Genomic DNA, 26284 nt, shown 5'->3' with positions numbered 1-26284 from the left:
ACACACACACACACACACACACACACACATATGGAATGTAATATATAAACATATGATATGTGAAATGTCTTTCGCAGCATAACTGTGGCAGGGTTGGTCCAACTTGGCGCCGCTCCAAAAAATGGGTTTTTGGGATCTTAGAAGTGGGAAAGAACAGTCGAAGACCTATCCTCAAGATTGTTCGTGGAAGGTCAAAGAATGATCTCCTACCGATCATTCAACGGCATATCAGAAGACGCTCAACTATCATCACAGATGAGTGGAGAGCCTACCGCAGGGCTTTAACAGAGTTGGGCCATAAGCATTTCACTGTGTGCCACAAAAGAAACTTTGTTCATCCGACAACCAGAGCCCATTCTCAGCATTTAGAGCGTGCATGGCAGACCTTCAAGGTGGATGTGTGGCGGCATCGTGGTAACCGCACATCAAAACTTCTGAAACAACACCTGAAAGTAATAGAATGGGAATACTGGCTTGCCAGAAATCACAGTTCTCATATCCTGGGTCGAATCATTCATGATATAAGGAAATACAATGTACATGAGTGCTAAAGTTGTAACATTATACTTTGTATGTGGGTGGCAAAAATACTTTTAAACTATTGATACCCTTATTAGTTGCACAAAGTCATGGGACATTGTTTATTTACTGTGTTGATTTATTAAGTTCTCACAAAGATTATTTTCATTTGATGCACATTGATTGACAATAAAACAGAGTTTTCACATTATTTCTGTATTTACTGTTAGAGCACTCATTTGAAAAATGTCATAACTAGTTTGTAAACTTTCTTTCATGGCATCATTGTTTTATGCCCCTTTAAATTGTTACATTTATAGTGAAACACCAACTTTAGATTTACTTTAAATAAAATATAATAATAACCATTAATGAATAATCATAATATATCACAAAGGTGGTTATGATGTGCCGTGAAGACCTATATACATAGTTATAATGAGTGCCACAATGACTTAACTAGTTTTTAAAGGTATTATGAATGTTCTTATAGTGCTTCATATATGCAGGCTTCATAGGATTCATGATTACCCACACAAACCAATGATCACATTTATAATGCATAATTTTACCTTAGATTATAACCATTTATAATTAACTGACATAACGTTTCAGAGCAGTGGATATGAGTCATTGTGGAGATGCTAAACATAGTTATAAAGAGTGCTACAATGACTTATAGCTACTTTTAAACGTCATCATAAATGTCCCTATAGGACCTTATAAAGGCAGGCTTCATAGCAAGTGTTACCCGACAGTCACATATTTATAATGCATTATTCCGTCTTTAATTATAACCATTCATAATGAACTGATATAATGTATCATAAAGGTGATTATGAGTCATCATGAAGACATTATACGTAGTTATAAAGTAGCTATAAGTCATTGTAGCAATCGCTATAAGTCATTATTAAGGCCCTTATAATGTCCTTATAGGGCCTTATAACGCTGGGCTTCATAGAAAGTGTTACCAAAAATGTTCCTGGCCTCTTCACCCCGCTTCCTTCTGGGAGAAGGTTGCGGCTGCCTAGAACTGCAAAGACCCGTCACAGACTACGTATGTATCTCATCACCCATTGCATTGCTTTGATTGTCCTGTTATGTCTTGTTAGCACTGTCCTGTCCTAATGCACTATATATGTTGAAACACACACACTGGAACGCTGAGACAAATTCCCACTATTTTAGCATAAATGGCAATAAATGATTCGGGATCGGATTCGGATATGCCAGGAGTTTCCTGTTCTGGCTGGACGGTATGTAGGGTTAGAGCTCTCCCTTAACTGAACCGGGAGACATGATGCGCAACAAATTCCTCTTTTGGGGGTCCCTCATACTGGGAGGACAGGTTGAAGGAGATTGGGATCTTCTTCAACTCTTCAACAAATGGTGATGGGCCTCAAACACCTCAAAGACCAGGCTCAGCAGGGCATCCACAAAGTCTGCAAAACATTGCAGTCCATTAGTCACTTTGCGTTTTTAGTATTTTCCTTAGTTCCATGTACATATGTTACATTGAGCAAAAACTATATAAATTATTAGTTTTTTGTAATAAAGATAAAAACTTTTTTCATAACTTACTATATGTAGGGTCCATTGTACAGCTAACACAACTCCACCAGCCACCGCTATAAACTGCTTTGTTTGAGAGATGTGGAGTAAGCAGCCGAGAGGCGAGACTTCTTCACTTCATGTTCTGATGTCAGATCAGGGATCTGACATCACCCCCCCCTGGCGGGCGCTGTAACTGCAAGTGAAATACTTTTCTGAACAAATCAATATTTATTTTTTTGAGAGTATAATTTTTTCATGCAACGTGGCTTTTCATAAAATGATTGACATCCATCCTTTTTATGTTATTTATCATATTATAATTTCCTTTTTTTGAGAACATTGTCTGTGTAGGCTGACGTATGACGCACTACGCAGAACACGCTATGCACGCAGCGGGAAAATTAGACTGTTAAATCTGCAAGTTGAAACATGTCCAATTCACAGAAGCGAATTCCTGATTTCTTTAATACTGGCCCCAAAAAAGCAAAACACAAAGACACCAGCCAGACAGCCGACTCCATGCCAGCGGCCCCCTGTCCCTCCAGCACCCGAGGGGGAGAGTTCAGAGAAGCTAGGAGGAGAAGACTGAAGCAATCATGCTAACCCCTCTTTGGTCGACCCTATCATGTTGGCTAACATGCAAGTCCCGCCATCTGCAACACCAGTGATGCCGCCGGTGTCAGAGTTATTCGCAGCACCAACTAACTCTGTGGGTGAAGAGCCCTGCTAGCCAAAAGAGTTTGACTTTCCAGCCAGGCGTTTTGGAAATGAGAACTTCAGCCCTTCCTTTAAGTCAGGTTGGTTTTCCCAGTGGTCGTGGCTACATTACGTGCGGGAAACCGACACAGTATTGTGCTTCTTGTGCTGCTCTGCTATGGAGAAAAAGCTGCTCAGGGCAGACTGGATAATTAATGCTGGCAACTTCATCAAATGAGGGTCTAGCAATTGGCGAAAGGCAGGGGAAAAGTTTCGGGAGCATAAAAGATCTCGTTTCCATACAGAAGCTATAAGCAAGCTGGCAGCATTGAAAATGACCCCAATTAATGAGATAATGTCACAAGCAGTTGCTAAGGATCATATGACTGCACAGACTGTTGTGGAGCTGGCCATTCGATCTGTGACATTTTTAGGCGGCGAGGGGCTACCGCTGCGAGGACAGGAGCACCGTGATGGGGTGTTTTGGCAGCTGATGCTGGAGAGAACGTATGACAAGATAAAAGATGGTTTTATTGTCATATACACAGCAATTACAGAGCAGTCGCTGGCAATGAAATTCTGAAGTCTTGGGCTCCTCCAACAGTGCAATATAAGAGAAAGTAGAGAAACACAAGTAGGAAAGCTGAGATTTAAAGAATAAAAATACATAAATATGATAATAAATATAGTTGCATGCAGCAATGTGGGTGTCAAGCATAATGAAACACGATAAACTAATTCTGCCGGACGGATGTAATCCGCTAGGTGGCTACATGACGACCGTCTCGGTAATCGGTAATAACGACGGCTGGTGGAATGAACTAGAGCATTATGCGAGTACGTGTCAATGTTTACCAAATGGAAAAATGACCCTACCTAGGGGTAAGGGCGCATTATCGTCTGCCCGACAGAAAAAATGACACAAATACATAGGGTATTCGGAACAATATCCCTAAAAGAGACACAATGTAAACAAGCATCCGCTCATAAGACTATGAGCCAAGTTTGGTTTGGAAGGCCTTGCAGAGAAATGAGCTCTCTTCCTGTTTGACGTCCCCCTGAGATCAAAGGTCACCAAATTGTTTGGATGCCCCCAGAATTAGGGCTGGGATAAACGATTATTTTTTAAACGATTAATCTAGCGATTATTTTTTCGATGCATCGATTCATCTAACGATTCATTTTTTCAGTCCGATTCGATTCGATTCTCGATTATCTCCCCATTAATTGACTAATAGCAATTTATACATGTTGATTTACATATCTGAATGAAAAAAATATGAATTCCTTAACATTTCAATACATGTTCATTGCCTTTAAATTCCAAAATAAAAGTGCAAAGTAATGCATTCTTAGAATTCTACGGTGCTTGGTCATCTGCAGCTGCTACTGGGTGGCGCCTCTTCAGGTGCTGGTGAATTGCGTGGTGCTAGAATGGCAAGTCATCTCCATTTTGCAAAGACGACATATCATGGAATCGTTTCCTTTCACATTAAAGAATTCCCATACTTTAGAGGAACGAGTGCGTGGCGCCTTGCACTTATGAAAGTCTGAGGAGCCACTCGCGTTGCTACTACGCTCCGGCGCCGCCCATCTTTTTTTTTTTTTCTCTTTCTTTTTTTTTTAATCGACGCGCATTTTTCGCGTCGACGTAATTTATGCGTCGACGTCATAGATTACGTCGACGCGTCGTCGTCATAGATTACGTTGACGCGTCGTCCCAGCCCTACCCAGAATGATGTCATGAGTCTATGTACCAAGTTTTGCTATGATATGTTAAATAGTTGCTGAAAACAGGCTTACTTCCTGTTTGGCAGCTTTGCCATCAAGTTTGATCAGCTGTCACGGACAAACGATTTAGAATTTGAAAAAGCTGTTTGGCAAATTTGTTCGACTAGGTCTGAAGATCATATAGGCCAGGGCAAGGTTCATGAAGATTGAACATAATCTGTGGCCTGTGGATCTAATATTGATATTGACCATTTTAAACATGGAGGCCAATTTCTGATGTTGCCATGGGAAATATTTTATTAGCTATATGGGGCAGTCTGACAGTATCACCAGACATTGAGAATAAGTTTGAAATATACTCATGTGACGAGAGAGGAGTTAAAACACGTCTGTGTTAATTATAGCGCCCCCTAGATGTCAATGGTCACCAAATTCATTGAGTGGCCCTGCGATGACGGCATGGGTCTATAGACCAAGTATGGTTATGATATGTCAAAGGGCTGCTGAGATATTGGCGTATTTCCTGTTTGCCGGCTTCGCGGTCGAATTTGATTGGCTGTCGCGCATGGTTCTGTGAGAAATCATTGACTAGCTATACGGGGAGTCCTGACAGTATCACCAAGCATTGAACATTTGTTTGAAATATACTCATGTGATCAGAGAGGAGTTAAAACACATCGACATTAAAAACAGCGGCCCCTAGAAGTCAAAGATCACCAAATGCATTGAGTGTCACCAGGATGAGGTCCTGGGTCTATCTACCAATGTTGGTTATGATATCAATGTTGGTTATGATATTTGTTGCCGAGTTGTATCTAGGCAACAAACGGAGAGGACGCTGGCGCTGTCTGTTCGCCGCTTTTCCAAGCAATTTTTGGGCCAATTTTGGCCAATTTTACTTAAAAAGTGATTTTTTGTTGACATATTATCTCTACTTGGTTCCCTGCAAGCTACATCAGCGACGAAAAGCAAGCTTATGGACTGTCTTTAGTTGTTCCAGTGTTATTGTGTTATTGTGAAGAGCCGTGTAGCTCATTTGTTATTTTGGTTTCCCTAGTAACGGCTAAAAACAACGGCTAAAAACAAGTAGCCGATGTGACATTTTCCTGGTCACCGCTGGCGTTTTTTTTTTCGGCGATCCTGGTGAGGAATATGCCCTGGTCAACCTGCTAAGCTGTCTCTACTGTCTCGTGGATTTTCTGCACTGCCTCCCAGCTCTTCCCCAGATGCGTCGGGTCCGTACCTAGCTGCTAACAGGCAAACATCACTCAACATCAGGTTCGATGTTGACGTACTTCGCCCCACAGCTGCTGAAGTACAACAATCGCTCCATCCCACCCTGTATTTCCACCATTAAGCAGCTAGGACTATTGCGTAGACCTCGATATATCCACAGAGGCTCAGGGAGAAACTTTATTTATGGTCAGCCTGCCGGCTTCATCACATCCATTAGGTCCGCTGAGACGGCTGAGGGCAAAAGACGTAACATCGTGAGATCCCCGCACTCCCGGCTGGATAGATTTCATGGAGTGGATTCCAACCTGCGCGGAGTGGATTTTAAGGCTCTGCGACCTGTACAGAGAATAACTCCACAGTCACTGGTTAAATTTGAACTTTTCAACACTCAATCCTTGAATAATAAATCCAGCTTGATTGAAGAGCATATCAGGGAAAAAGGACTTGACTTCATGTGTCTAACAGAAACCTGGCACCAGCCAGAGGTTTACTCTGCCCTAAACGAAGCCTGTCCCCCAGGCTACAGTTACTTGGAGGCAGCCCGCAGAACTGGACGCGGTGGTGGCCTAGCTGTCATCCACAAACAGGACCTGGAGTTGTCCCCCATGGTGCTGCCTACAACTTCCTCCTTTGAATGTCTTGCATTCACATTCAAGCCCCCCCATCCCATGACTGTTCTACTCATATACAGGCCCCCTAAACCCAACTCTGCTTTCATCCCGGAAATGTCTGATCTCCTCACAACACTCTGTACTACCTCTGCCAATACCATCATTCTGGGTGATTTAAATATTCATGTTGACACCCCCTCATGCCAGCCCGCTGCTGATTTTCTTCAGCTGCTAGACTCCCTCAACCTACAACAACATGTTGATGCCCCCACACACTCCAGAGGACACACAATTGACCTGGTCATCTCAAACTCCGCCCCCATCAGCAACCTACAGGACTATGATCTTGGCGTCTCGGATCAGAGTTGTGTCAATGGAGCTCCCTTTTCCTTCCTCCCACACCAAACCAAAGCGGCAGATCCACTTCAGGAATGTGAAAAATATCAACATGGATGCCCTGGCCCTGGACCTTCAACATCTCTCCTCTGGCTCAACTGACTCCCTCTCTGTTGCTGACTCAGTGGACTTATACAACCAGTCCCTGAGCAGTCTCCTGGATCTCCACGCCCCCTTAACATCGAGGTCAGTCTCCTTCTCGCGCTCCGCACCCTGGTACACCAGTGAACTACGTACAATGAAGGCTGCTGGGCGTGTCCTTGAGCGGCGACTCAAGGCCTCTGGTCTGACCGTTCACAAACAGGCATACAGGGAACACAGGAGGGCATATGCTGAAGCCCTGAATAATGCACGGTCCAGGTTCTATTCCGCAATAATCAACAATAGCCCTGGTAACTCCAAACAGCTCTTTTCAACTGTCCATCACCTTCTCAAACCCCCTTTACCATCCCAATCTGATGTCACCACGGAGAGGTGCAACATGCACATCAACCTTTTTAAACAAAAAGTGAATAACATCCGCTCACACCTCTCCATCACTACTGCCCTGCCCCTTCAAACTGCTGACCCACCGATTGACTCTGTCCAGACCCTCTGCTCCTTCTCCAGCATCACAAAGGAAGAGGTGGAGGACGTCATCAGGAAAATGAAGCCATCCACCTGTGCACTAGACCCCTTCCCTACAGCTCTGCTGAAGGCCAACATCTCTGCTGTCTCTCCACTCATCACCAATATCATTAACCACTCCCTCCTGGCCGGCCATATCCCATCTGCATTAAAAACTGCTGTCATCAGACCAACATTAAAAAAACCTACCCTTGATCCAGAAGTCCTCTCCAACTACAGGCCCATCTCAAATCTCCCATTTCTGTCAAAAGTTCTGGAAAAAACAGTTGCAGCACAACTCCAGGATCACCTCATACAACATCACTTGTTTGAAAAATTCCAGTCTGGTTTCCGCTATGGCCACAGTACAGAAACAGCCTTGGTCTGGGTCACAAATGACCTCCTGATGGCAGCAGACACCGGCTCCCCATCTCTCCTCATCCTCCTGGACTTAACAGCTGCTTTTGATACGGTTGACCACAATATTCTCCTTCACCGTCTGCAATACACCATTGGACTATCAGGAAATGTAAAGAACTGGTTCACCTCGTACCTCACTGACAGAACTGAGCACGTTGCCCTGGGCAAAGCAAAATCACACACCAACAACGTCACCTGCGGTGTCCCCCAGGGCTCGGTGTTGGGCCCCACACTGTTCTCACTGTACATGCTCCCCCTGGGTAGTGTCATTAGCAGGCATGGCTTGTCTTACCACTGCTATGCTGATGATACACAGCTCTACATCAGGACAACCCCCACTTCTTCTGCCCCTCTGCCAACATCCACACTGACCACCTGCCTGGAGGAGATAGAGGCGTGGATGAAGCTCAACTTCCTACAACTTAACAGCCATAAAACGGAAGCCATCCTTGTTGGCACGCCACATCAGCTCCGCTCCCCCACCATCACCAATATCACCTTCTCTGGCAAAAACGTCCCCCTTTCCACATCCGTCACCAACCTTGGTGTTAAAATGGACCCACAACTTAATTTTGACACCCACATCAAACACCTCTGTAAGACAGCTTTATACCACCTCAGGAACATCGCCAAACTCCGCCACTCACCCTGGCTGATGCAGAGAAGCTCGTCCATGCCTTTGTCTCCTCCAGGTTGGACTACTGCAATGCACTCCTCATTGGGATCCCTGGCAAGAGCATCCAGAGGCTCCAATACATTCAAAACAGTGCTGCCAGGGTCCTGATGAGGGTGCGCAAGCATGACCACATCACCCCCATCCTGAAATCACTGCACTGGCTCCCTGTCTCACTCAGAATTTAGTACAAGGTCTCCCTCCTCACCCACCAGTGCCTTCACGGACTTGCCCCCCTCTACCTTCAGGAACTCCTCACCCCCCCGACAAACTCACGTACACTCCGTTCAGGATCCACTCACACCCTCCAAACCCGACATACGAAGCTGTGCACCATGGGTGATCGGGCCTTTTCTGCTGCTGCCCCTAGACTATGGAACGCCCTCCCTGACCACCTGAGGGCTCCACAGACTACAGCTCTTTTTAAACGGAACCTCAAAACCCATCTCTTTAAAAGAGCATTCAGCTAAACTTTCTTTGAGGTTCCCCCTTTTTTTTAATAGTTTTTTGGTATTTTTTTCTCTGAAGCACTTTGAGATTCTTGAATATAAAGTGCAGTATAAATAAAATGTATTATTATTATTATTATTATTATCTCAAAGGGCTGCTGAGATATTGGCTTACTTCCTGTTTGGCGACTTCTCGGTCGAATTTGATTGGCTGTAGCGGCCAAAGTGTTTTGAATTTGAACAATCTTTAGATGTTGATAAAATCTGTGATAGGAGATGCATTTTGAAGGTTTTTGACATAAACCAAGATGGCGGAAAATCCAGCATGGCGCAAATCGACGACATAGGGTGCGTCGAACTCGGCTTGGATCAAGGAATCCAATGATGCCTTGTTTGTGAATATTGGATAAATGGGTCGAAAGTTATAAACATTAATGCAAGTCCAAATTTGACCTGTTGGTGGCGCTAGAGCTGATGAGCTAGCGACCTGATATTTGCTTCATGGGCTAATGGGACGGTCCTGATCCAGTGTACCAAATTTCGCAACTTTTCACCAAGGCGTTCTATGGGCTGCCATAGACTCCCACTGAAGGATAATAATAATATAGAAAACGTCCGAAAACAATAGGTTGTCTCGCAGTTTCGCTGCTTGACACCCAATGATAAAAAGTACGTTTATAAGAGGAACACAAGTAGGAGAGCAGAGACCTAAATACAAAACTAAATAAATGTAAAATGTAAACAGACGCGTTTATCCAGATGTCGACTGCTGTAAAGTGGCAAGTTATGAAGTGGCAAGTTATAAAGTGTTATAGTGGTGAGCTAAAGCCAGCTGCTCATGAGTCGCTTCTCAGAAGAGACAACTGGATGTCTGACAGCATTTCACAGTTAATACTTCCTTTATTAGACTATGCGGATGTTGTACATAACCACACATCAGGGTCAAATTTGAAAGCATTAAATGTTGTTTTCAATAATATATTGTGGCAACCCATTTCCGTAAGTGTCTGTTTGGCACGGCAAGTACCACGCTCTGGATGCTGGTTTAAGCCGCAGTCTGCGTTTATTCACAAACAAGCTCAAGAATAAGGAATACAACACTTTGCTAGGGTCTCCGTGAGCCTCGTAGCCTGAGGTGTGGCAATGGCCTCCTCCTGGTAGGTCTTACTTCCTCTCCCCTGGAATGAGTCCTCGGCTGCCTTTTAAGATGTCCGCCCGCTCGTTTCCTCCCTCTGGCCAGGGGTTCCCCATCTAGCAGATGAGGGTGAGGATTGTGGTACTCTCTGCCTCCGGCTAGTGGATGGCGGCGGTGCACGCCCTCCAACACTCGCCCCCGGACCCCCCTGGTGGGGAGCGGGTTGTCACAATATGTAGATTTGTGCTGAGATGTCCTTTTACTACTCACCAATGTAATGTATGACTCACTGAATTTATTATCACCAAAAGCCAGAAGACAGTATAGTGGGTATCAGGTTATCTTTAAATGCGTAAACTCTGATTATCCTTCTTACCTAAACTGTTGTCGGATTTAATAAACGTGCCTTTGCTGGCAGTGTTTGAGCATCAGAGACTCGTGTTCATTTGAGGAGGCGGGGCAGACGGAACCGGGTGGCCACATATGGTGGAGAAGGCAGGTAATCCAACCACGCAACTGTTTTTTTCCTGCTATTTTTTTTGGGAACACCGCCCCAAATGCAGAAACCAAACGGGACCTCAGCCGCGGCCGCCCTCCTGCGAGACGCCGCCGAGGAAATGGCCCTCCTCCGGCAGGTGGTCATACGGCTGGAAATGCGCTCCTCGGACGTCTCTCCGATCTCAGTGCCCACCAGCCGCCTAACCAAGTTAGGACCAGGACGATGTGGAGGCCTACTTGGAGATCTTCGAGAGGACGGCTCGGAGAGAAAAATAGCCAGAGGACCAGTGGGCCCACATCGTGGCCCCCCTTCCTCACAGGACCCGCACAGAAGGCGAGCCAGGACCTGACCCTCAAGCAGGCGGTGCTGGCGTACTATGGACATAGCCTGGCGGCCCGGGCCCAACGGTTCCACGACTGGCACTTCGACCCCAAGGGCGCCGTGAGGTCCCAGATCGCCCAGCACGCGCGGCTCACCAGGAGATGGCTCGCGGGAGAGGATGGTCCCAGCGCTCTCGACCGGGTGTTACTGGACAACACCATCCGCCAGCTACCACCGGAAGCCCAGAGAACCCTCGCCACCAACCATCCGACCACGGTGGACGAGCTGATCTGCCAGCTGGAGAACTGGCAGGTGGCCCAACAGCTAATCAGCGCCATCCGGCCACAGACCCGCCCGATCGAGACCGGTAGGGACCGATGAGGACCAGAACCCCCTCGACGGATAGATCAGCCGAAACCACAGACCCAATCGCTGGAAGCCAGAGAGGTAGGGCGGTGCTATAACTGTGGCCGGACAGGACACCTCGCTCGTCACTGCCCGGAGAACCGGGATGTGTCTATGCCCTCGGCCTTCGCGGGTGAAGGCCGGCCAGGACCATGTCTACTCACCACCTGTTGGGCTGTTACGGCCACTATTTGTTTGTTGCTGCCTTCTTGTTTCCCCTCTGTTATGTGCAGGTGCGAGTCATTAACAACTCATCATCATCCCGCCTCTACCAACCAGCTTCCACCAATCACCTCATCAGTTTCCAGCCAGGGGAGGCCTGCCACACACATAAAAGCCAGTTTAACTTGTCCCTTACCCTCTCTCCTTTTTGTCCCGTTTGTGGTTCGTGGACTGGTTTTGCTGTGGCATGGTTAGAGCATTTTGATTATATACATATATATTGTCCCCTAGTTTTCCTTTCTCCCCCTGCTTGCACCAATTGTGACCCCCTTTGTTAGTTCCCCCATGTTTTTTTGTCTTTGTGGTTACCTTGCGGCCTTGGGACAGGTAAGACAGAGGCCTCTATACATTTACACGTAGTGCTCTTCTTTGTTAGTAACACTAGGCTAGGAGTGTTGCTACCCGCTGTACTTTTGGCTTAGTTTAGTTAGGTTAGCGGACGTGTGGTCCGCTGTATTGGCTGTTAGCTTAGCTTGTTTTGTTGGATTCTTTTCTTTGGCAATACTCAAGTCCCAAGGCCCGCTGGTTTTGTCGTATGTTACTGTTGTGTTTTTGCAATCAGCCCCATTAAACCTATGTTCAACCTTATCCGTTGCTGTTGTCATTCCCTTATTGTTTCACTCACCAATTGTTTCTTCATCTACACCCATATTCCGGTTAATTTTAACATCCGTTACCTCCCCCGCTACCCCTAGACAGTGGGAGTTGTAACATATTTTGGGGGCTCATCCGGGATTTTGAAGAACAATTTGAGTGTGGGACAAAATCGTGTCTGTAAACAGAATAGGTTAGCTGCTAGCTAGAGCGTAATGGCTACCTTTGAGCTAGAAGAGTTCATCAAGGAACCTTCCATTATTGTTTTTGACCTCTGCAGGAAGGCAGATTTGTTGGACATTGCAGAGCATTTTGGTGTTGGTGTCGAGGTCTCTCACAAAAAAAGAGATCAAGGCAGCGGTGTGGAAGAGGCTGATAACAATCAAGGTCTTTCGACGTGAGTCACCTGTTCATTCCCTTGGGGATGAACCCAAGTCCCCAGTAGGTGCCGGTATTTTCGAGGGGAAGGCAAAGGCCCCGGCTACCCTGCCAAGGTTTGAGGCTTTCACCCCAAGCTCCTCTGGGTCGTTGGGTGACGCCAGATGAAGGTCCGTCTAGCACAGGAGAAGGCTCAAATATTTGAAGCACAGGAGAAGGCTCGATTATTTGAAGCACAGGAGAGGACTGAGAGGTTGGCACACGAGTTAGCTCTGCGAAAGCTTGAGATTGAGGCGGAGACGGTGAAGCTGAGGCAGATGGAGCTGCAGAGTGCTGAATAACGCGCCACTCGAATATCTTCTCCGGGTACGCACACACACCCGCTACCTAGTGATTATGATGTCAGGAGACATGTAGCATTACCTCCTTTTCGTGAAACAGAAGTTGATGCCTATTTCACTACATTTGAGCGTCTTGCTGCTGCGCTACAATGGCCCAAGGACATGTAAGTTTACTGGCAAAGCACAAGATGTGATAGCTTCTCTTTCTCTAGAGGATGGTCTAGATTATGATTTGGTGAAAACTGCTGTTTTGCGCGCTTATGAGTTGGTGCCAGAAGCCTATAGACAGAAATTTAGGATCCACAGGAAGGTCTCATCCCAGACCTATGTTGAGTTTGCGAAGGAGAAGAGCTCTCTATTTGACAAGTGGTGTTCTGTTAGCAAGGCTACAGCTTATGATACTCTTCGTGAGTTAGTCCTTCTTGAGGAGTTTAAGAAGTGTTTTCCTGAGCGTGATGTTGTGTATTTAAATGAACAGAAGATTGTGTCATTGACCAAGGCTGCTGTCTTTGCGGAAGAGTTCACCCTTACCCATAAAACTGCATTTATGTCCCCCCGTAGTGAAAGACAAACTGGTTCACTGCCTGCTGACTCTTCCCTGTAACCCAGTATCAGACTAGGAAGATGTCTCCCACACATCACAAGGAACAGCGGGAGTGCTACTACTGCCATAAGGGAGGTGTGATGGCTGATTGCTATGCTCTGAAGAGAAAGCATTCAAGTCAGAGCCCACCTAGGGCCCTATGATTTCCGCGATAACGCGGACGGAATCACGGAATCTGACAATAAAAACGGAATCTACTGATAACACGGAATGCAGCAGAATTCGCCATTATTTTGGTGAAATTCAGTTTCGAGAGAAAAGGGAAAGGGTTAGATCCATCTCAAAAACAGTGAAAGCCGTAGCCAGGGCACGGCCCTACAAACCACAATTACGTCTACAATCAGCTCAGCAGATTCAAGAGTGGAGTTTATTTTTTGGACTTTGTGGCTGTGTGCGCCGCATCTGACATCCCCCTTGAAAAGCTAAAAACATTACGCCCGTTTCTAGTCAAACACTGTAAACAGGGAGGAGCGCTCCCCCAAAATGCGAGTAGCCTCCGCCAGACTCACCTGCCTCGAGTGTTTGATGAACACATGACTGCCGTTTTAAAGCAGATTAGGGGGAAGAAGTTCGCTGTGGTTGTGGATGAAACAACGGATGCACGGGATTGTAGTGTCCTAAACATCATCATTGGTGAGTTAACTTAGCAGCCTGTTAATATATTGTTGCAATAGTGGCGAAGTCACGCCCCTTCCGGTAGAGCCCATGGGACCTATGAGATCGAAAAATATGAATGGGTTTCAATGGAGAGAAAGTAATTATTATATATATATATGCCGTGGATTTAAATTATAATTTTTCATGTCAAGAGTTTGACCGTTTATTGTGCAATTGTTCAGTTAAAGGCTCTTAGAGGCTGTAGAGAAGGTCCCATGGGCTCTACCGGAAGGGGCGTGACTTTGCCGCTATAGCGTTGTTTTTGTACTCTCTGCTATGTTAATTGTCCCTATGTAAAATATGGGGATAAACAGAAGAGGCAACCTCTTCTGCTGAAATAATAGCAATTCATAATGTCTGCAGCTGTATTTGGCAGTATTTGCTTTGCTTTAAATAAACACTTATTTTGTCAGAATATTATTTTAGGTTCAAATAAGTTGAGTAGAATATACATTTTGGTTTAAATAAGTAGTTTTCTTTATGTTATCTTTCATTGCAGGTGTTGAAAACCAGTACTTTCTGCTGGATGTTGTTTTCCTGGACAGATGCAACTTTTCAACAGTTTCCCAAGCTATACTAGCCTCCCTCTACAGCAACAACCTGGACCTGAATGATGCCTGGGCAGTGGTCACAGATAATGCTGCATGCTGTCTGAAGGCATACAGGGAGGTCCTGAAAGGAGTGATGCCACGTCATCAATCTGGTGGGTGAGACCTGGCAGCATTACAAATACTTCTCTGAAGCTGCATCACTTGTTACATGGATGAGATCTGTCTTCTTCAAGAAGCCTGCCAGAAAGAGAAGTTGGGTGAGCTTCCTCGTTAACAGGGAGTTTGCGTAGACAAAGACTCCTCTTGAAGCAGTGAGCAGCAGTTGGAACAGCTGGTTTGAGGCAGTGAAGTACCATGCAGAGCATGTTCATCTGTACAGAGAGTTTTTGTTGGCAGAAAAATCCTCATCCATGGCAGTCACAAACATCCTCAGCCAGGTGGATACAGAGGAGAAGGTGCAGGCCCTCACTGTCAAACTAACCTTCATCTCTGAGGGCTGCTCCAAACTGATGACAGCTCTGACGATCCTGGAGGGAACCCACCGTCCCACAGCAGTGTCTGCCTACAACATATTGGAGGATCTAGGCTCTTACCTAGTTAATGGAACGGCAAAAACATGTGGCTTTGGTGCGAAGACCGATGAGCTACTGAGGAAGATGGGTGTTAGAGAGAGGAATGTGGTGCTTGAAAGTCTCCATGATGCTTTCCACTTGGCCTTCACCAAGTTCTTAAAGCACTGGGACATACATCCAGCCAGAGAAGTCTACAGGCTTGTAAGGGTGTTCGATCCAAGGCAGGCTCCAGCTATGGAAAAGCCGATTGAAGCCTACAACACACTAAAACCAACGGCAAATCCATCAACAGAGCTCAGTGAGCAGTGGATTGCCTTCCAGCACTGTGTGTCCAGGGAGCCCTTGCCAGCTGATATGGAGCTAGCTGCTTACTGGAGGGGCCTCAGGTCAAGATTCCCAAGAGTTGCAGAAGTGGCAGTGCCCTACATCTACTTCCCAGTCAGCTCAGTTGACTGTGAGAGGAGTTTCAGCAAGTACAAGACTCTGCTCACAGACAAGAGAGAGGCCCTCACTGAGCTCAACACAAAGAGGCTGACAATCCTGTACTTCAATGGAGATGTCTGTGACAGATGGAAGTCATAGGAGTTAAGCTCAAAAGGACAGTACTTTTAGAAAATCAATGCTGTTGATTTTCCTAGTTCAGGTTTTATTGCAGGTTAAGGTATAATTTAATTCTGCATTGTTTGTCCCCTGGTTTGATGTATTCAACAGTGCTTTGACTAAATGTTTTTATTCACAGTTATGATTTGTTAAAATGAAGGACAGGTTATAAGCAATTTTTAAGGACACTTAAAACTTTTCACACTTTTCACTTTAAGGACACTGTGAAAAGTTTATAAGCACTTTATTATTTATGTAATGTTCTTATTTGAAGCACTGAAAACAGTGCAATGTTGTGATGTTTTAATAAGTGTATTCATTCGCACTTATTTGACACTCGTTCTGATGTTTTAAATAGCTTAAAGTGTAAAAACGGAATTCATGAAAATGAAAACGGAAAAAACCGAATTTGGAAAGAAATAAAACGGAATTTGGAAAAAAACAAAACAGATTTCATGGGGCCCTACCCACCAAAGCCAACCGCTTTTATCAGGTCTGTTCCGCAGACATCCCAGTCTGTGGGGCGTCCTGGTCCTGCAGTTTAAACTGGTAATGAGCAGGGCTCTACAGTGCTCCCATTTCACTCGCATTTGCAAGTGAATATTTCGGCGTGCGAAAGAGAAAAACAAAACAGGAGCATGCGTGCGAGTGACTTCTCCACAGCGCACTATACTGTGCGTTCAAGCAAAACGCGAATGGGCGAAACGATTCCATACAAAGCAGCGATTCCATTTGCATCGCAACACTTTTGCCCGGCACAGGCAAGCGCGTTCACGTGGATTTCAGGTGGATTTGCAGCACGCCACTTTTGCTCGAGTTGAAATATTAAACTTTGCCGCGACATTCGCGTGATGACAGCCAATCAGCGTTCAACATATACTTCTATATAGTATATTTTATACTATATAGAATAGTATATAATATAATATAATATAATTGTATTGTACATATAATATCACGGCCAAAAGCTCTGTGCGCCTAGCGTGGGGAGCGCTACGGGAGGGTTTAGCGGGGTTTGTTTGAACGTCCGACCCCAGGAGGCCAAGTTGAAGACCATCCTGGACTGGCCCCGCCCCACCCCCAAGAAGCAGGTCAAGTCCTTCCTCGGTCTGGTAGGCTACTACCAAAGGTTCATTCCCAGTTTCGCCACCCTGAAAAGCCCCCTACATGACCCGACCCGGAAGGCCCTGCCGGACCGCGTTTCCTGGTCGGAGGCAGCAGAGGGGGTATTCAGTCTCCTCAAACGAGCCCTCTGCTCCGAGCCAATCCTACTAACGCCTGTTTTACTCTGCCCCTTAAGGCCGATATATGCTCTGTTTTAGACGTAACGCGTAAGCACGTAAGATACATAACCCCCCCTTGCGCGGTAAAATATCCCCCCTTACGTGCTTAAGTGCGTCGCCCAAAATTCCTGACTATGCGACTAAAACACTACGGCCCTACGCAGCTCGAAAAGACTGTGATTGGCCAGCTAACCACATCCCGCTTTCTTCGCAATATAATCTTTTGCTTTTCAATGCTTATCAGCTCCAGCTCCCTCAACTGTCTTCGACTCAACCTTAACATCGTTCAGAGTGTGGAAAAAGACCGCTAACCTAAACTTAGCTACTGCTACTCTCGTCGAAAATACTGGAAGTGCATAAATATAAACAAGCCAGCGATTTCCACTTCCACGCCCACAGATTCGTTCGTTGCTCCCCCTACTGTTCTGGCGGAGAATCCCCTTGCAACACGCGCAATCCTTAAGGAACCTTAAAGGAACCGTAAATAAAAACTTGTCTAAAACAAGTCCCTTGTGTAAATTACGTGCTTACGTCTCTGCGTCTAAAACGACCCTAAATCGGCCTTAATAGTCCACTCCGACGCCTCAGAGTCGGGCCTCGGAGCGGTCCTCTCGGAGGTCCGGGACGCGGAGGAACACCCGGTGACGTACATAAGCAGGAAACTTCTCCCGAACGAATGGAACTACTCCACCCTGGAGAAGGAGGCCCTGGCCTTCATGTGGGCCGTGGACAAGCTGCTGTACTACCGCTTTGGCCGGGAGTTCACCCTGGTGACGGACCATGCCCCGCTCAAGTGGATGGCCACCGCCAAGGATACCAACGCCAGGGTGACAAGGTGGTTCTTGGCCCTACAGGACTACCGATTAAAAGTGGACCACCGAGCAGGGCAGGAGCACGTCAATGCCGATGCCCTGTCCCGTCGGGAAGCATGCCTCTGGGCATTCAGAGGCGCACCGGGGCTACATCTAAGGGGGGAGGAGTGTGGCCCGGCCCCGACATGGCGGCCCTGGAAGCCCAGAGGGCAGGTAATACAAGCAGTCTACCACACTTTTCCCCCAGAGGGCGCCAAGGGCCGAATTAGCGCTGTCCCACTCAACGCGAACGGGAGACACCTGTGTACCAGGCCAATCAGACCCAGGTGAGGGCTATATAAGAGAAGCGGAGACGCGGTCTAAGGGGAAGGGTAAGTGACCCATGCAGGAGCTGGAAGCGGACTGAGATACCTTACCCGGACGGACCTTTGCCTTAGGAGACGGTCGGGAGACGACGGACGAACTCGACGGACGGACGTCAGCATCGGGATACCGGGACGGAGGTTAAGACGGACTATATATAAGTAGGTAAAAGCGTATCTCCGCTGTTAAACGAACCATAGCCCTGTTAGTATAACCATGAGAACAGTCTGCTGCTTTGTAAAACTAGCTATCAACTTATCGGATAACTGCAAGGCATTTTAAGTAATGTTCTTAAACTGTATAGGTCGGTGGTTGGGTGTATTTAACTGTATATTGCTAACCCTTTACTCTTTCATTATGTAGGTCTATATTCTGAGAAGATGCCTGTTGTTACAAGAGGTAAGGGTTAACCTGAATACATTTTAGTGTCATTATAAATTTCATTCTACCATTTTCATATGCATATGCATACACCTCCACGTCTCTCCCCCCGCTGGGAAGATCAGATCACAATTTGGTGCTTCTGACCCCTTGCTATGTGCCTCTAGTGAAGAGGCTGCCTGTGACCACAAAGACAGTGAGGACATGGTCAGAGGTCTGCTATGAGGCACTGCAGGGCTGTTTTGAGGTGACTGACTGGAATGTACTCTGTGAGCCACATGGAGAGGACATTGATGGGCTTACTGAGTGCATTACGGACTACATCAATTTCTGTGTGGACGGCATTGTCCCAGCAAGGACTGTGCGTTGTTACCCAAACAACAAGCCTTGGGTAACAAAAGACATCAAAGCTGTACTCAATAAGAAGAAGAGGGCTTTCAGAGGTGGCAACAAGGAGGAGCTGAGAGACATTCAGAGGGACCTGAAGGCCAAGATCAAAGAGGCTAAGGATGGCTACAGGAGGAGGCTGGAGAGGAAACTCCAGCAGAATAACTTGAGGGAGGTCTGGAGTGGTATGAGGACCATCACTGGTTTCAGACCAACTAGCAGTGGAGTTGATGGTAACGTGGCTAGGGCCAATGACTTAAATCTGTTCTTCAAAAGGATTGATTTTGCAGCCCCGGCCCCTGCTGGCTCTCCTGTTGACTGTCTCCAGACACCACTGCTTCTGACCCCCCCTCCTCCTAATAGCACCTCATCCAACTGTTTGATCCCCTCACACCCATCCCCCACTCATCACTCCTCCTCTGGCTCCCATGCTACCTGCCCTCCTCGCACTTTGGACTCCAGTTCTCCCCCTCCCCAGTCTGCACTGTTTACACCTCTTCATGTAAGAAGACAGCTGAGCAAACTCCCCTCCGGTAAGGCTGCCGGCCCTGATGGTGTCAGCCCACGGGTTCTCAGAGCCTGTGCCGAACAGCTCTGTGGAGTGCTTCATCGGGTCTACAACATGAGCCTTAGCCTCCAGAAGGTCCCTGTGATATCGAAGACGTCCTGGCTCGTTCCAGTGCCTAAGAAGCCGCAGCCCAGTGGTTTCTCGGACTACCGACCTGTGGCACTGACGTCACATATCATGAAGACCCTGGAGAGACTCGTCTTGGAGCAGCTCAGGCCTATGGTGAGGCCGCACTTGGATCCCCTCCAGTTCGCCTACCAGCCCCGGATTGCAGTTGAGGATGCCATCATCTACCTGCTGAACCGCGTCTACGCCCACCTGGACAAGCCAGGGAGCACTGTGAGGGTCACATTCTTTGACTTCTCCAGTGCTTTCAATACCATCAGGCCTGCTCTACTGGGTGACAAGCTGACGGCGATGCTGGTGGATCCCCCCTTGTGTCCTGGATTGTGGATTACCTCACTGGCCGACCACAGTACGTGCGCTTGCGGCACTGTGTGTCGGATACGGTGGTCAGCAACACCGGGGCCCCACAAGGGAATGTCCTTTCTCCTTTCCTCTTCACCCTTTACACCACGGACTTCAGCTACCAGACAGAGTCTTGCCATCTTCAGAAGTTCTCTGATGACTCTGCTGTCGTTGGTTGTATCAGTAAGGGTGAGGAGGCTGAATACAGGGCTGTGGTGGTCAACTTTGTCTCATGGTGTGAGCAGAACCACCTGCAGCTCAACTCTACTAAAACCAAAGAGCTGGTGGTGGATCTGAGGTGATCTAAGACACCAATGACCCCAGTTTCCATCCAGGGTCATAATGTGGACATCGTTGAACATTACAAATATCTGGGGGTGTTCATTGATAACAAACTGGACTGGACTAAGAACACGGAAGTCCTTTACAAGAAGGGACAGAGCCGCCTCTATTTTCTAACGAGGCTCCGCCCTTTTAACATCTGCCGGAGTATGCTGAGGATGTTTTATGAGTCTGTGGTGGCCCGTGCTATTCTGTTTGCTGTTGTGTGCTGGGGCAGCAGACTAAGAGTAGCAGATGCCAACAGACTCAACAAGCTGATCAGGAAGGCCAGTGACGTTGTGGGGCTGGAGCTGGACACTTTGACAGCAGTGTCTGACAGGAGGATGCTGTTGAAGTTGCGGGCGATCCTGCAGTATGGCTCTCACCCTCTCCATAATGCTCTGGTCAAACAGAGGAGCTCCTTCAGTGAGAGACTCATTGCTCCTAAATGCATCACTGAGCGCCACAGGAAGTCATTCCTGCCTGTGGCCATTAAACTCTACAACTCCCTCTAAAAATCAGACAAATTACTATTTTATTCTTCGGTATTTGCGTCCAATTAGGGCTGGGCGATATATCGAATATATGCGATGTATCGCGAGATGTTCTCCAGGGGATGTATAAAATGCCCCTGTCGCGAACATCGAATACAAATTGGCACGTAATCTGTTTATTTTTGCCGCCACCGGCATACTCATTGTGCGTTCACACCAAACGCGACGGGGCGACAAAATCCCATATAAAGTGAACGTAGACGCGTATCGGGCGAATTCTTCGCGAGAGAAAACCGGCAACAAGTTTTGATTTGTCGCGCCACACTTTCGCCGTGCACAGGCGAGCGCGTTCACGAGGATTTGTGGCGCGACAAATTCGCTCGAGTTGAAATGTATTTTAATTTCTCGTGATGACAGCCAATCAGCGTTCAACAGCGTGGCCACTGAGTGACATGTGTAACGTAAACAGCCAATCAGCGTTCAACCGTCAAACTCATTGCAGTGCAGTCCGGGGTGAACTGCAGCATGGAGGAGGAAGTGATTGTTGCCGTTTGCGACTCCCGGAGCTCTATATATAATAGTATATAATATAATTGTATAATACCACGGCCAAAAGCTCTGTGCGCCTCCGACGTCTCTCCGTCTTCCACAAAAGGTAAAGACATGCAATGGCACAAACACACTCACTCCCCCCGCCCGATGCGAGTCCGCGAGATTCTCATGGACGCGCGTGTGTGACGTAGTCTGGAAGGCGCGCTGCTGTAGGTGTGTGTACCTCCGACCGGTGAGTGAGAACAGCGAGAGAGAGAAAAAAGGATTGAAGCTGAGGATTTGGTTTTGAAAAAGAATAGCCCTGGATCCTTCGTCTGGCAGTGTATATATAATAATTATTATGCAAACAGTTAATACATAATTAACGGTTTGAATAAATGCTGTGTTGGTAAATCTAACTTGCTGTGATTTTCCTTTTCTTATGTGCAAGTTCTAAATTGTTCCAATACAAAGCACTAATGTAATCTTCATGTAATCTACATGCAGACTTATATTTCAGGAATACCAGAATTATTACTGACGTAACATTATGGCAGACATGGTTGAATTGAGCATTTATGATGTGCTCTAGAGGAGATTCAAAATATATCGAGATATATATCGTGTATCGAGATATAGTAAAAAAATATCGAGATATTCATTTTGGCCCATATCGCCCAGCCCTATGTCCAATAAATGTATACTCATGATCACTTGCATATAATGACAAAAATATACTAATCCATACCTTGTAATGTCCTCATAGGAAGAAAAAAATCAAGCAGGTGGTTGATGCAAATGGCAGTAAGTCATTAATCCTTCTTATTGATACAGGGACGCATATATCTTATATCTTGGTCATAGGGCAGGGGTTGGGGGGGATCCGTCGACCATATCTATTTTGCTCTATGATCTCACCCCTTCTTTCACCCATGTACATCCTCCATCCCTTCATCTACCATTAATGTTCATCCATTTATCCATACTTTTACCAAAATTAATCAACCCCTATCTAGTCTTTCTAGTCCCTATCAAATTAACCTTTGTATTACAGATGCTCTGTAAGGTGACCTTGGGTGTCTTGAAAGGCGCCTCTAAATTAAATGTATTATTATTATTATTAGTCCCTTCCAGATATTCATCACCATTTTTGTTGTTACCTTCAAGGGCCACTGAAAGCCTCAAGAATAAGCATATTTCACAGGTCACCTCTGGTGACCAGCCCACTCCGCTGCACTCCATCCCCCACTGCGTGACTCCAAGGACACTCCCCAGGAAGCCCAAGACCACCCCCGAGATGATTCCCCAGGAAGGCCAAGACCGCCCCCGAGATGATTCCCCAGGAAGCCCAAGACCCCCCCGAGATGATGCCCAGGAAGCCCAAGACTACCCCCGAGATGATCCCCAAGAAGTCCAAGACCCCCCCCTGAGATGATCCCCAAGAGGTCCAAAACCCACCCCCGAGATGATCCCCAGGACCCCCCTCGAGACGATCCCCAGGAAGCCCGAGACCCCCCTGAGATGATGCCCAGGAAGCCCAAGACTACCCCCGAGATGATCCCCAAGAAGTCCAAGACCCCCCCCTGAGATGATCCCCAAGAGGTCCAAAACCCACCCCCGAGATGATACCCAGGACCCCCTCGAGACGATCCCCAGGAAGTCCGAGACCCCCCCCAGATGATGCCCAGGAAGCCCAAGACTACCCCCGAGATGATCCCCAAGAAGTCCAAGACCCCCCCCTGAGATGATCCCCAAGAGGTCCAAAACCCACCCCCGAGATGATCCCCAGGACCCCCCCCCCCCCCCCCCCGAGACTATCCACAGGAAGCCGCATGCAGGTAAAAGGATTATGTTCCAAAATTAAATATTTAGGCTTAAAGGTCCGATGACATGCCACCAGGTGTGGTGGGATTAGCCGTTACAAGCCGTTTTAGAAATCTGCCACTTATGACATCACAGGTGGGCGTGTCCACCTAAATCCAAAACGGCTTGTAACGGCTAATCACACCACGCCTGGTGGCATGTCATTAGACCTTTAATAATCTTCTTAGGAGCAGAAAAAAACTTTTTTTGTCACATCTCGTTTCATAAGAACAATTATCTAGCATCGGTCTGGCATGATGATGATGATGATGATGATGATGATGAAAGTTAATAAGGTTAAAGCGAATTTATGGTAGAGACAAATGGAGCTCAACACCAACTGACGCTCTGGGATTTCATCGAAAAATAGAATGTCTTCCACACGGGGATCTGTGTGTGTGCCACGGAATATGAGTGTCATCAACTTGTATTGGAGCAAATCCGTGGCCATATCACGGAAATTGGCGTGTTTCCGTGAGGATTCCACGGATTTTGAGTTTAGCGTCCGTGGTCATTTCATGGATTCATGTGAGACCGGGTTGATTTGTTTCACTCTGGTGTTGGAAAAACATCCGGCCAAAATTGGACCACATATGGCACCACACTGTATCCAAGTGTCCTTCAGGTCGTTCAGAACTCTGTCAGAACCTGTCACTTTATGAATATTTTTAACGACCGTAGAAATCTCCTAGAAATGTATGTGAAATTAGAACAATTATTGCACCATTTTTTGAATTACGATTCATGTTCACGCATCAAGTATTTTGTTAAGCCCCGCCTTACTCGATTCCTAATATTTTCCTACTCTGCACACAAATACAGACAAATTCCTGCTGAATTCCTAGAGGGCCTGACTGTGGATAATGTCTGGCCGAACATTTTATGTTAGCACATTTTATGTGAGCATTTTATGTGAGCACAATCCCGTTTTTCATAGTGATTTTTGAAAAGGAAGAAACTGTATGGCATTGCTTCGGTGAAAATACTCCTTGAATAATGATGTTCCTCACAGCTGGATCTTGAACATGTCCTCCATCTTGCTTGACAAGTCAACGATGGATTGCCTTTATGTAAACAGAAATAAAAATGTCAGAATTACTGATGAATCGTGAGATCTTTTTGCAAATCGTAGCATTATTTTAGGAAGTAATCTTTAAAATCTTGGAAAATATTTTTTCATGGTTACACATCTGCGTTAGTCGTATAAGTTATGCTTACTTGGAGGACATGAAACCCGCAAAGCAATACAGAGGCATGCGGGAAGACAGTCTTATGCTGCTATCCATTTGGATGTACGAAGTGGTAAAGTCGCAAATCTCCCAGCTTTCTTGCGGCATTTCACTGAGGCACGCCCCCTTTTGGTCGTAGCATTTCGTAGCTTTCAAAGTAGAGCGAGCAGAGCTGTACAACTCGTCAAGAAGATGGCTGCGCCCATAGTCAATGGTAAGTTGCGATGTATTTTCTTTGTATTTGTACCACGTTGGTGGTTATAATGTCGATTTAAATCCTCTTACATTCTTAATTTCATTGCTGCTTTAATCCGGTGACCAATTTATGCATTGCACGGTCTTGCTTTGCGTGCAATTCAATGTAAAGTTGTGTTTTCAAGCTGGTTTGCTAAATAGGCTATGTTGCTAATGATGACTAGCACGCTACTACCCCTCGGGGCTCGACAGAAACACGACAGCACTTGTTGAAATTAAAATTGGCGAAAATGGCAAAATATTATTGCAATGTAAAAGGCTTGTTTCTGTAAAAGCTGGCAACCATTATACACTTGATTATTTATTTTTTCCAAAATAGTTTTCCTCAACCAGAGCATGAATGCATTTCTGGACAAGGACAGGACCATGCCATTTATTGGTAATCTGTACCAGCTGGACCACAGACCAGGACAGTACTATGTGGACGAGGGCCTCATGGTGGCTGCCACCATACACACAATGGATTGCACTTGCACGGTTGAATTATTAAGAAGCATGACACTGTAGACATAAGTGTACTTCAACCGTCATTTATCCCTGTACTGTGCTGTTTCTTTTTTTTTTTTATGATTCAGATACCTGCAATATCCATCTGAATCCACCAAGGCGGTTGAACGAGGTGTTTGATAAAGCTCAAACCCTCTTCATCATCCACCTGATGGGCATTCATCTTGCGGTAGAGGGCGAGGGACCAGCAAAGACCTTTGATGACCTCAACCAGAGGATGAGGTTGGGGAAGAAAACAAAAAAACTGCTGTGGGAAGAGATGGCTGCAAAGCTTTCCACATAGTTTGGGGAGGACTTCCACCCCGACAAGGTGGCGCGGAAGTGGTTGACACTGGTGCAGGGCAACAAAAAGGTCAAAGACCACAATGCTTCCACTGGAAGGGGACCTGGCCGCTTCCAGTTCTTAAAGGAGATGGAAGAACTGCTGGGGGGGCATCATGATGTTGATCCACCTGTCCTTGCGGGCGATGGACATGGTGTGGTGGTACGTCGACCGGATGCACTGAGTCGGTCGAACAGTGCCCCCACACCAGTGTCAGAGGACAGGGCTCCCCCAGCTGTGCCTTCCACCAGCACAGCATTTTCAACCCCACTCACAAGAGCTCCCTCACCAGTGTGGTCCACGAGCTCCTCTTCCCCGTCTCCTAATGCTTCGAGTTCAACTCCAGTGCCCAATGAGACACCGAGGCCACGGAAGCATCCAACGAAGCAGGATGAGCTGGTGGCCTACCTGAAGTCGTCTGATGAGGAGAGGGCTGATGCTCTGAAGCGGAAGGAGGAGTTCATGAAGGACACCCTGCGGGAGATGAGGGAAGATCGGCGGGAGCTCCTCACGCAGTTTACAAGGATGGTGGACAAGGATGGTGGTTTAACACTTTTATTCCAAAACACAGGAATAGTGAACGTAATAGATTAATCAACGTAATGAATAATGAACATGATAGAAGTCAGAAATAGTCTTTTGTTTTGCCAAGAATTACCTGAACACCTCTTCCTACTGGTTGACATCATCTTCTCTTGGACATCCATCTGGGTGTTCATCACATCCT

This window comes from Gadus macrocephalus, chromosome 3 (genome assembly GCF_031168955.1).
Source record: "Gadus macrocephalus chromosome 3, ASM3116895v1".
NCBI lineage: Eukaryota > Metazoa > Chordata > Actinopteri > Gadiformes > Gadidae > Gadus > Gadus macrocephalus.
The sequence above is the reverse complement of the archived record's forward strand: the minus strand, read 5'-3'. Positions refer to the sequence as shown.